The 12626-nt window shown below is 29.3% G+C and overlaps 1 long non-coding RNA gene and 1 pseudogene across 2 annotated transcripts; both read right to left on the bottom strand.

The window, feature by feature from the left end:
* Window positions 1-15: 15 nt before the first annotated feature.
* Window positions 16-7348, bottom strand: LOC143245514 (ATP-dependent RNA helicase DDX3Y-like; annotated as a pseudogene). The gene is made up of 4 exons (XR_013025635.1): window positions 7334-7348; window positions 5635-5778; window positions 3349-3466; window positions 16-135 (listed from the first exon to the last, which is right to left on the bottom strand). The product of XR_013025635.1 is annotated as an ATP-dependent RNA helicase DDX3Y-like (transcript).
* A 45-nt stretch (window positions 7349-7393) lies between these two features.
* On the bottom strand, window positions 7394-12359 carry LOC143244001 (uncharacterized). The gene is made up of 3 exons (XR_013024861.1): window positions 12173-12359; window positions 10228-10364; window positions 7394-7938 (listed from the first exon to the last, which is right to left on the bottom strand). It is a non-coding gene; the product is annotated as an uncharacterized LOC143244001 (long non-coding RNA).
* Window positions 12360-12626: the final 267 nt, after the last annotated feature.

Below are 12626 nucleotides of genomic sequence, written 5' to 3'. Positions count from 1 at the left end.
GGCTCGTTGTTCAGTCTAAACCTCTCTATCCAGTGCAGCTAACCAATTAGGTCTCCTGTTTTGTTTCAGCCATTAGTTCCACCAAGTCCAATGACATATTTCAGTTCTTTTCTTTAAAAAATGAAGTAGCCAAACCTGTAAAAAAAGTACAACAGTTCAATAACACAACATTTTTTGTCAGCAAAACTGTAATTCCAATAACTACAGCCCAACAAGTGTCTGGAACAAATTCTGACCTGTGAATATAACAGAGAGTTTTCCAATTCTTGAAGTTGTAATAATCCAATTACATCTGCTTAGTAAATACATACAATGTTTGTAATACTCAAGCATTTGCTGTGTATCAATTTTTTTATTTATTAATAAAGATATAACAATGTTCATGCACGTAAAAGCAATACACAAACACTCTTTATTACACTACCATTTATGTTAGGGGCAGGGAAATTATTGCTATTATTTTTAACAAACCTTCCCCTGGAATAAAAATTTATGTAGTACTTATGTGTACAAGGTTGGAGGGAAAAAAAACAGGAAAGTGATCAAAAAATGTAAAACATTATTATTCTAAGAAAAACTACAACATACAGAATAATAATAATCGCATAGGATAAAAAACAACACAAATAACTTTCAGATGCATAGAAATTATGAACAAATATCAAGTTTCTTAAGTCCTGTGTTGGTACAAGTGATAACGTTACAGCAAAACTTAGGGATTAGATTACTAGGTATACCCAAAATAACAAACAGCACACAATGTTAAAATCGATATACAAAATTATGAATTCAGACTTTTGTATGGCTCCCAAAATGCTGAAAACCTTTCAACACTTCAACGTTCCCAATCAGGAGTTAAGTTGAGAGAAATGACCAAGTCTACCTTTCTAACTGTCATGTGATCTGCATGTAGGCTCACTAATTTGGTATAAACTTTAGATAAGGCCCTGCCACATTCTTACACAGATAATTCTTGAATCCTACATTTCTATTTAATAATTCTTTTCGTGTTTTTTTTAATACTCCATTATTTCCAAAGTTTCAAGGATATTATTTGGTTTACACAAAATTATTGTTTTTCTCATAATACCCTATGCTTATTTTGTTGTGTTTTTATACGTTTTGCTATGGTTAAATCTTCAATCTATTTATTACACATCTTTTATATTCTATTAAACAATATTGTGGATTACATTTTGTGTAATTGATATAAACACTTGCATATTTACATCCAATTTTATAATTACCACATTTTCCATTATTATTATATATACAAGTGAGATATTTGCTGTTTCTTAAATTCATTAAATAAACTAGTAGTCAAGCCTGGAAAGTTTGTCAAAATTAAACATTTCTTTTTGATTTTAAAGTAATACTTTGATCCATTATTACAGCAACAGTGAATTTCTTAATTTCTCTGTCCACAATATTAAGGTAGAATCCCTTTTCACCTGCTACATATTTCATTAGTAACAACTCATTTTTAAGTCCTCATGTTTTTGTACATAACTTCAAAATTCTGTGAATATAAATGAAAAGTTTAGTCCCATTTAATACATCTATATAAAATTTGCATATAGATTGAGATCTATTGTTAATCCTTCATTTTATTTATAAAAAATTATTGTTTTCTTCAAAAAATGAATTCCTCAAACTCAACATTGTTAGATTAATTATATATTTCTAGTTTCACAACGATTGAAGTTTTAGTTTGAAAAAGTAATTTTAAAACAGCTGCATTTTCTTGTAGAACTTGGCAAATCATAATGCTAACAAACCTTCCAAAAGTACATAAAATGATTAACAGTTTTAGTCCAAAAGTACCAAGTATAGGTACATTATATCAACTTGTAAAGCATACAGCTCAAAAGTATTCATGTTTGAAAATAAACATACAATTAAAAATATCTTAGAATTTGTAGAAAAAATGAATAAAAATGAACAAGGAATAATCAGCAACATTTTCTGCAGTTGGGACAATAGATGAATAACAAAGTTACATGTTATGTGACATATATGGATGTATTTGAAACAATAGCCACAAATGGTGCAAAATGTAAACCTGATATTTGGATAAGATATGCAGATGACACATTCTTGGTGGGCAAATATGGTTTGTTTGGAATTTCACACGAGGTGTTAGTGGGAAGAAGCAGTAATACTGATGAAACCAATAAGTATTAGAGCCAATAATACCTTTAAAACTTTGGAAATAATAAAGTGAAAGAAAGATAAATTATTAAACAGAGATGAATGTCCAAGCATCTACCTCTTGAAAGAATGTAGCAGGACTTCCTCTAAGAAATACATAGAAACCATAAACCTAAACAAAAGTCACACAACCTTTTTAAAAGGTACAAATCACTTCTGATGATAACATTAAGGTGTCAAAACATTAAGTTAACTTTTTGAAATCCATAGATCAGCCTAAATTTAAAATGTTTTCACTGCGTGTCCTTTTGAAGTTGAATGTTATTCATTATTTTAACATTATGCACAAGAGCCAAGAAACAATACTTGGGTCTACCTAATGAGTTCGTACAAAAAGCATCTTTCTTAAATCTTTAATAATTAGATCACCACATAAAGAAATAAAGGGCAGAAGGTAAATGTAAAGTCACCAAACACAAGCTGCAGGTCAATACAATTTTAATGACATTGAACATCAAACCACCTGAGGGAAATGCTCAGACAACTATACTGGAAACATGCTAATTTCTGTATGGTAGAACAACACAAGTTAGAGACTTCCAAAACCTCAACAAATATAATGTTATTGCTGCACATTATACTAAAGACACTGGGATACCATGAATGTAAAACATTTTATGTAATGTTAAGATCTTATCCTACAGACAAAGTTAACTGAACCACAACATTAAATGAGTCATTTCAATCACTTAAACCTAAAAATAAGAAATATACACATTAACCTTTAAATGTACGGATGATGATTGAGTTTGGCAAAATTAACAAGTATCTTCAATTTTTATTGTCTCTCCATCTATATATCATAGCAAATGTCACATACCAGAAATATGCTTTTAACAGCTTATTTACATGCATTGTTTATATAATATTGTTAATATCCATTGTTGGAATAATATAACTTTAAGAATGTCTGATTTTACTAAGTGCTTTTAGGACTCAAGAAACTGTGTTCCAGTATGCTTTCAACTTCATTAATGACTTGTACATCACAAATTAAGCTACAAAGTAAAATATTGAATGATAAAAGATAATCCCAGAGTTTAGAAGTGTTTTAATCTCATTTTCCTTAGAAATCTATTTATATATGACAGCTTTTACAAAATTTTCTAAGTTCAAAACAATAGACAAATGACAAACCTAAATTCCCAACTCTTCTGGTACGACCAGTATGATGAACGTACACTTCAACATCAATCGGTAGGTCATAATCAATCATATGTTTCACATTTGTCATATCTAATCCTCTAGAAGCAACCTATAAAAATTATTTTATTCATTTTTGGTCAAATCACATAATTGATCAAGTGTTTCGATTTCATTGATGTTTCACTTCTATCCAAGAACAGGTTTTGAACCAAAGCTGGCATCTATTCTGTGGTTGAACCCAAGCCCATCATGTTCTGTTTATGCACTGCAAAAATTATGCATATTACAATTTCTGTTCTAAGTGTTTAATTATTGTTTTTTTTTAAGTTCCTTAGAAGTACTAAACTACAGGGAATGAAACTGGTCAATACTATCTTCCTCTAACTCTTTGGCTATTCTAATCGAATAGTGGGAATGGCAAATAGGATATATCACTTACTCACACAGATGAAAATAAAAGCCCATTTGATAATGGGATTTATACCCATGACCAACAAACTAAGTCAACCACCTTTACCATAAGGCCATGCAAGGATTATCAGTATTAGAAATAACAGTGAATATACCCAAAGTGCTAAAATTATACTAATGAAATTATAAGGAATAAACAATTTTTCCATACCTGGAAACCAAACTACATAAAATTTATTTCAACCACTTAATTTACAATGTAGCAGTTGGCTTACAAAATTAAAATCATTTCCAAGATGAGGAAATATCATAATGGGAAAAATAAACAAATAAAAGTTAAATATTTTAAACTACATCACTGATAATTCACAAATATCATAGAATCATATTTCCAACAAAATTAAAAAATTAAGGCGAAAACATAAACAAGCAAAATGTGTCGCTAACCAGATAAACGACTTATTAGTTTTCCACACTCCTCTTAAATTTTTTAACACAATTTTGTCATGTACAACAATATTAGAAAGATTGAAATGCACCATCTTTCTATTTTACTGCTTAGCTTTCTCACCATGCACTCATTCAAATGCAATTCATGACAACAAATTAACCTTTACGGTTTCTGCACTAATTTCTGACATTTGTATATTCATGAAATTTCACAAGCTTTAAGTAACCATTAATTAACTGCTCCAGGCGTTAAGTAATTTTCATGTTAAAATTAAATATACTTTTTCATTTGAGTAATATCTCTGATGCCTCCTAAATAATTCTAAATGTTATTTTTCATTATAACTTCAGTTTCTTAATTTATCTTCTTTATACAAGGTTGATCAATTTGACTGACCTTGTAATCACTAAAAATAAATCTCAATTACTTTTTTTCTTTCTTGAACAACTTCAAATTGTAACATTAACTACACATGTTTATCCTGAACAGCTAAAAACTCGTAACAGTAAACATCTTCCTATACTTAAATTTTGTTTCCTTGCCCTTTAAACCCATGTCTTTACTGATATTTGTGCCATACAAGTTGTAAATCACTTTACTAGTGAATACCTCATATTACCCTAACTATGCTACAAGAGCTGTTAAAAATCCAGCTGAACTCACTGATGTATTTTCATCATGGGAATAAAGTTTGATCTAGAAGGAAAATAGACAACTCTTTACAGAAACCAACATAGTAGAATATATCATTTGATCAATAAAAATCATGATTTTCTATTGTTTATATGTAAATAACATTAAACATGAAACAGAACTACTTCAAACTTCTGAAAAAAGGATGTGACATGTGAATATGGGAAGAGGGGGCATGACTTTCCATTTTAAGACTGTTACCAAACTACATTGGAGAATATGACAGTTATGCTTTGCCAAAGTGATTACAACATAATGATGAGTAATTTACATTAACTTTCATACATTTTGAAAGAGTAATAAATATATTAGAGATTGGCAGTTATCTACAATCAAATGTTACAATTTTCACACTAGGGAAACTGAGGAATTAGTTTTATTATTATAAAATTCAGAGATTAAAACTTGTACAATGTTACATTTTGAATATAACACTAAAATCTCATGATGTGCACAGCCAAAAATAGTTGTCCACTGTGAAAAGTGTTAATATATTATCATGCCAACCTCAAACAAACAAACAAACTTAAAAACTGTAATACCAATCTTTTTTTCTTTTTTTTTCCATAAATTTTTTTTGTGTGATAATGCTTATTAAAAAAAAGTTAATTTAAAGGTTTAAATAATCCCATTAGAAATCTTAATTAAATATTTCTTGGACGGAGCCCATTTTCTTCCATGAATTTTACCTTACTTTTACCATATTAAATTATGATACTTACAGCTGTGGCTACAAGAATAGGCTTATGACCTGATCGAAAAGACCACAAAGCATCCTCTCTTTCCTGTTGAGATTTATTACCATGTATACTTGCTACTGGGTAGCCTTCTTCTGTCAGTAGGTGCACTAGTACATCTGCCACTTCCTTGGTTTCCACAAAGGTTCAGGTTAAATAGCCAGGTGGTAATGGAAAATGCAAACAATTTAAATGTGCTCTAAATTTCTAAGTCGATTCCAAAAACACATTCAATAGAACTTTATGAAATCAATATTTTTCCATATTATATTACTTGCTAACATATAATAAAGCTCAGAAATAAATTTATCTACAGTATCAGGTTTCAAGTGCCAATAACATCACAACTTGTGAGATCAGAGTTCTCTAATACACTGCTTTTAATGGCTGAAGATCTATTCCATTAACAGCTTCAATAAAGTTCATAAAATTATGTAAATATAAAATGTTAATTTTAATTATTAAATTTTATAAAAGTATATAATTTAACATACACATAAAATTACAATGAAAAAGTTTATGTTACATAGGATTGGGTATAAGTATCAAACAACTAGTACACTTCTCAACTTCCACAGAGAATGAAGAAGTTAAAATGAAACATGTTAAATGAAAAGAGTGTAGAAAAAAATTCATCCCCTTTTCAGTAATAAACTTAAAAACTAAGCTGATCAGAAAGCCAATATAGACATGAAGCTTCTCAAAATTTGGTTTCTTCAAAAAATATTTTCTTTTAATCTTTTTTTTTTTTTAAAGGTAACAAGACAGGTAAGGAATGATGCCATTTTTGGAAGTTATAAAAACTTTTTCAAAATCTACGATATTTGATTTAACAACTAGATATAAAATTAAACACTGCATAGTTTTTGTACTTGTTCAAAGAAATATACTTCTACAAACGAGAAATGTTTATTAACTACTTCAAAGCAACAACACTAAATTTCAATGATTCAAGGGTTAAATGGTAATCATCTGACAAGAAACACACATTTATATGCCATGATCATTTTGTTATTACAGTTTACATAAAAAATACCATAATGATTAAAGTATAGATTGAAATATATTGGAAATCCTTCTTATATGTATTTGCACACTTTAGTCCTGCTGCATGTAAAACGTCCAGCAAAGAAAACCGTTTATCTAGTTCATCTGCTCATTCTATCTTTAAGAGTGATGTTTTTTGATGTACATCCAACATGACCCACAGCAAGTAAAATGTAGTTATGTAAATACTTCCTAGCCAGCTCCTATTAGGTAAAAACAAAATGTAACTAAGAGTCTATTTTTGCCTGAAAAAGAGAATAGAAAGTTTCTTATATGCTATCTATAAAGGTAATAAAAACTGAGAACATTTCTGGTGGGTCGCTCTTTTAACTAAAGATCCCAAAACATCCAGCAGTGTTTTAAAATGAGCATTTAAGGTTCCCCAGCATCGACTGTTATTTTTCATTTTTCTTATTTAACAACATTACTTCTTAGTTTTGCCATTTAACAAGCTTCTGCACATAATTATCATTAGGTCTGTAGATACTTTGGTATATTTTTATGCAGCTATAACCACCTTTTATGTGTGTATATCTTAAGGCTTACTGATGATTAAGTATTTAAGCACAAAAATGTGGTTTAAAATACATGACATTTGTGCTGTACTGTGCTAGTTCTAAATTAAATCAAAAAATACTGCTTTTGTTTTCATTTTTAAGGGTTGGTAGCATTTGAAGAAATATATATATTTGGAAATGGTTCACCCTGCAGTAAACTACACAATTTTATACTGCAACTATGTGAAAAACAGAACAAATTAGTATTCTAGGTGTATTCAAAACCATATGAATGTGTATCTTAGAACAGCTGGTATGGGTATTAACACTTTTACTAACAAAGCAGAGAACATCAGTCATCTTCTGATTAACAAAGTTATCAAGGAGATGATCTAAGAAGGTCGAAATGTTGTACTCTGCTTTATTAGTAAAAGCGTCGATACCCATACCAGGCATCCTGAAATACATTTTTACTTCAAGTGAGTTTCTCATCATTATGGAAAACCATAAGAATGCTTCTTTACAAACCAATCATTGCAATAACAATAAACAAATATACTTTCACAATGTAGTGTATGTTAAACAGAACAGAAATACTAAACTGTATTTTTTATGGAAATGTTGCAGAAAACATCATTGTCAGCCTATTCCCTGTTGGTGGCATATTGTGCTCTAAAACAATGCAATGAATGTGTGGTTTAAAAGCAATATCAGCATACGATCTGCATCATCTAATACCAGGTACCTTAAGGGAGAAGAAAGTTCACTAGAATTTTTTTTCAATGTTTCTCTGCAAGTAGAATATACAAAAGTCAAAACTGTCACTGCAGATGTGTTATAATTATGAGATTGATTTTGAGAAATTTTATTGTTATAAATTTTTATGAAAATGTTGAAGAAAGTTGAACAGCAGTAAACCTCACATACATACTTCTTTCAGATGGTAAGCTTGAAACTAAGATCTACTAGCAATGTGTATAATGTAACAACACTAAACACACACACTTTAATGACGTCAGTGAGCATGGAAATTACCCAAGGCATGTCCATATTATATATAGAATTTTATTTCACAATAAAAAACAATGTATAATTATCAGGAAAACCAAGTTTTCAGTCATCAATCTACTTAATTTGAAAATACATATGATTTTAAGGCAATTTGTAACAAAAGATGAGTTTCAACTAACTAAGATAACATAAATATATTTTTAAGTAATAATCTAAGTGGCATCTAAACATGAGCAGTGAAGGATATTTTTTGCTTTCAGTTAAAAAAGCTCAAATTTCTAACTAAAAACTTCTATTTATTCAAGAATAAATTAGAGGCAAATTACTTACTTTTCTGTAATATGTTAAACATATTTTTAGTTCTTTTTGGAGTCATTTTTAAAGAAATTTGCTGTTACAAAGTCGAGATTGCTTCTGAGTTTTTAATATATTAACATCTTTCCAAAAGAGCTAACACATACTTTCATGTATTTATTCATTTGAAGATAAAAAAAAAAGTCTGAAAGTACAACCACCAAAGTTATGGTGTTGTGATCTCTAGTGAAGTGTTCATCCTGTTTGTATTTTTGTTTTTAAATATCGAAGCTTTTTTTTTGTAATACTGTTGAGACTGTCCAAGGTTTTCTAAAGAGTGGGGAGAACAAGTGATACAAAGGAAACCAAATCATCTATACATCATTTGAGCAGTTTCATAACATAAACACAATCTAAAATTAAGTCGGTCTGTAAAAACTTTTTCTTCTTAGATTCTTGAAATGAGTCTATTACAAAATCATGAAACCATACATGACGAATTTTTCTCGTTGTTCAAAAAACAACTACATTTTGAATTCTTTGATGACTGCTTTAATTTTTCTGCTTTTTTTCAGCTCAATGTGATCATAAGTTTAACACTACCATAATTTAATTAAACTGTTTCTACTTTCCATCAGCTATTTTTGTTTTCTGATTAATTACAGCTGATAGCAGTCCTAGTTAAGAGCTTGTAAATGAATAAGCTTAACGTTCATCCAGCTTGGTTGTGATTGGCTTCAACAAACATTTGAAAATCTCAAACAATCTTTCCTTTTGAGTAATGTTTTACAACTAAGATATTTTTAATGTTAACATTCAAAAATATGATTTCACTGTCCAACTCATTTACGCAGGTAGTAGACACTCCCTATTAACTTCACTAATTATGGTTTTCACCTAATAATTCATTTGAAGTGAGAAAATTATAATTATTTAATATGTTTATTCTTTTAAATGGTGAATTTAGGTTTATATAAATTGTTTAACCTTCTTTTGCTTAAGTTTCAAGCATCTTATATGATTACTGGTTTTACACTGTCCTTATTCTAAAAATAAGAACCAGTCAAAACATCAAAATCTTTTCAGACAGTGCCTTTAGTTAAGAATACAACAATTAAATTAATAAGGGAGAACCAAAATTTTCAAAATTTGATTGGAAAAAGTAAAAAAAAGTTTAAGACACATAAAAGAAACCAACACCTACAAATATTAGTACATAATAAAAGTGTAAATTTGAAGTTTTATCTTTGAAACTAAATGCCTACACAAACTGCTAAAATACCAGTTCTGCAGTATTTGTAAATTTTAAAAAATTGTTTGAAAAAGAAATAACTACTTCATTAACAGATCTTTATTACTGAGTTGCAAGTGACCTGAATTTCAGAGCAGCCAGGAAAAAGTTAATAGTTGGAATTAAACTAACTACTTTCATATTGTAGGTATAATTCTTAACAGCCCACTATTTACATTGAATTTTTGACTAGCTGAAACCAATGTAACAAAAAATTTAATATTCACTGTGGTAAAGAAAACAACTTAAGTTCCATGACACAATGTAAACTATGATGCTATTTGAACAGTGGACTATTAATAATTAGAAGCTCGTAATTTTTAATGATGGCTTTAAATCTCAAGATTCACAATTAAATACTTATGCTCTTCTTTTCTCAACAGAACATATATATTCAAGTAATTTCTCATAATTACTACTCTTAATTCTAATACTTACTTCACAAGTTCCAAGCTAATTTTTCCCTGCTACATCATATCTATCAGTCTTCCTGGTGTAGCCACCAGTAAGTAGCAACCTCTGTCTAAGTTCTTCATTTGCTGAGTAGGTTCAGCTCCTCCATAGACAACACAGGGCTTTATGCAAGAGTGACAAGCAAACTTGGATGACTTGTCATAAACCTAACAAGCCAGTTCTCTTGTTGAAGAATGAACTAGAGCTAGGGGATATCACTTAACACAAATATCAAACTTTTGTGGATGTAAAAATTAATAAAAAATAAAAAATCAGTATTCTTGTAGAAAATGTATTTTCTCTTTACTAATAGTCTGGGAAAATATTCTTCAAAGGACACATCTCTCAAAAGTCATTCAACACCCTTTTGGAAAAGATAAGACTTGGTTTAACATTTGGTAAAACCTCCATAAATATTTCCACATGTATTGTAAATGTCTAAAATGTAGCAAAAATTTATTTCTTTGACACTTTGTTTCATAGTATCATATATACTCCTGAGCAAAGATGTATTCCCATAATGTCAGGATTACCACCTATTTTTTTTTGTATTAACTATAAAATCATATCTTAGTTTTTAAATTTTCAGTGCCATCACTTTCAATTACATTTTGTTTTACTTACGAATAGTCAGAAAATTATATGCTAAATAAGAAAACTGTGAATGAAACTTTTGTACAAAACATTTTTCACAGCAGAAATTGCTTAGAAGTATGGCCTTTTATACACAAGATATGATTTACATAACACTTAACCCTTTTATTACATAATTAGATTTCATGGTCAGTCCCCAATCAACATCGTTTCTCCATCACAGTAACATTGAAAAGTAACTGCATATTTTGCTGTAATACATATTACAATAAAATATTCTGTAATAACCATTATGATATTCAAGACAATGTCTTATATTTTGATGTTATTTATTACATAATTAGATTTCATGGCCAGTCCCCAGTCAACATCATATCTTCATCATAATTTTAAAGTTATTTTATAAACTGTTTTGATACTAGTCTCATTGGTGTTAGTGAAAAAGTTATTTAATAAAAACTTTGAAAATAACATTCCAAAAGTGCACTTTAACCTTCAGGGGCAAAAGAGTTAAGGTTGGAAAATGTTTATGCTTCTCAGGCAAGCCAGCTTACAGATTTCAGAACTCGCATGTCAATCAGGTCAAACATATGTATTTAAGTGTATAGAAATTCTTGTAAATGGTAGTTTACGAGAAAAAGTGCTGATGATAAGATTCTTCAAAGCACGTGAATCACACGACACAAACTGCAGTTTGTGTATTTTTTGGAAAGATTTTCTTTCAAACAAACTAAAACATCAGTAACAAAAACTCAAATTGTAACATACATTATAACATTAATTTCATTTTCATGTATTCATGTTAAAGTGGTTTAATTATATTTTGCATGTCATCTGTACCACACACAAAAGATGTTTAAAGATGGCACCAAAACCCACAGGATTAAAATGATGTTGAACAAAGACTGAAAACCTAAGCTCCTCTTCCTAGACTCTAAAATAAAGGCAACTTAAAACTGTGATGAAATCCTACTTTTGAGTATTCATTTTCTGCTGATCTGTATTTACTTATCATAAATTAATTAGTAATGGATATTTATTAAATTTCAGGTTAATATAGCTTCAGGTTAAAATAAGTGCATAAAAAAAACTAATTGGAACGTTACACTAAAATAATCTCTTTATTCACATCCAAAATGATTGGTTGTTGATCTGAAATCGTTTTACATACTGATTTTGACTTTCCGTTTTTATTTCCTTCCAATCTCTTTGAAGGAGTGAAAGAAACAATTATACTTAGAAAAACTGTATGAAATAGTTCACAACCAAAATCACCATATACTTATCAACAAAAGCAAGCATACAAACATATTACTTGTACATACATAAAACTTACTTCTAGTAAGTCCTTTGATGGTACATTTTCTTAGATATGGTTAAGAATGGGAACCAAAAATGCTGCAGTTTTCCCAGAACCTGTTATATAAAGAAGACAAAATAAGAATTAAGATCGTAAAACATATACAATGTTATTCTCAGATATCACGAGTAATAAGACTAAACTGCATAACATCAGTGGCGAATCACACCTGTGATCACTCAAGACATACATTACATTTTACACCGTGACGAGTTAGTGGCAGTAATTTTCCCATTGTACAACCAAAAACTTATATTAATGGAGGAATAAAATAAAAGATATCTGAATTGACCATTATAATATAATAACGTCTTAAACCTAATATACAGTGTATAAAACGTTCACTACCATCTTACTTTAAATATTCCCTGTAACAAACAGTTGGCTCCAGGAAGAAATAACTATATTAAATCTTTGCATAAAAGCAAAA

This window comes from Tachypleus tridentatus, chromosome 2 (genome assembly GCF_004210375.1).
Source record: "Tachypleus tridentatus isolate NWPU-2018 chromosome 2, ASM421037v1, whole genome shotgun sequence".
Classification (NCBI taxonomy): domain Eukaryota; kingdom Metazoa; phylum Arthropoda; class Merostomata; order Xiphosura; family Limulidae; genus Tachypleus; species Tachypleus tridentatus.
The sequence above is the reverse complement of the archived record's forward strand: the minus strand, read 5'-3'. Positions and strand labels throughout refer to the sequence as shown.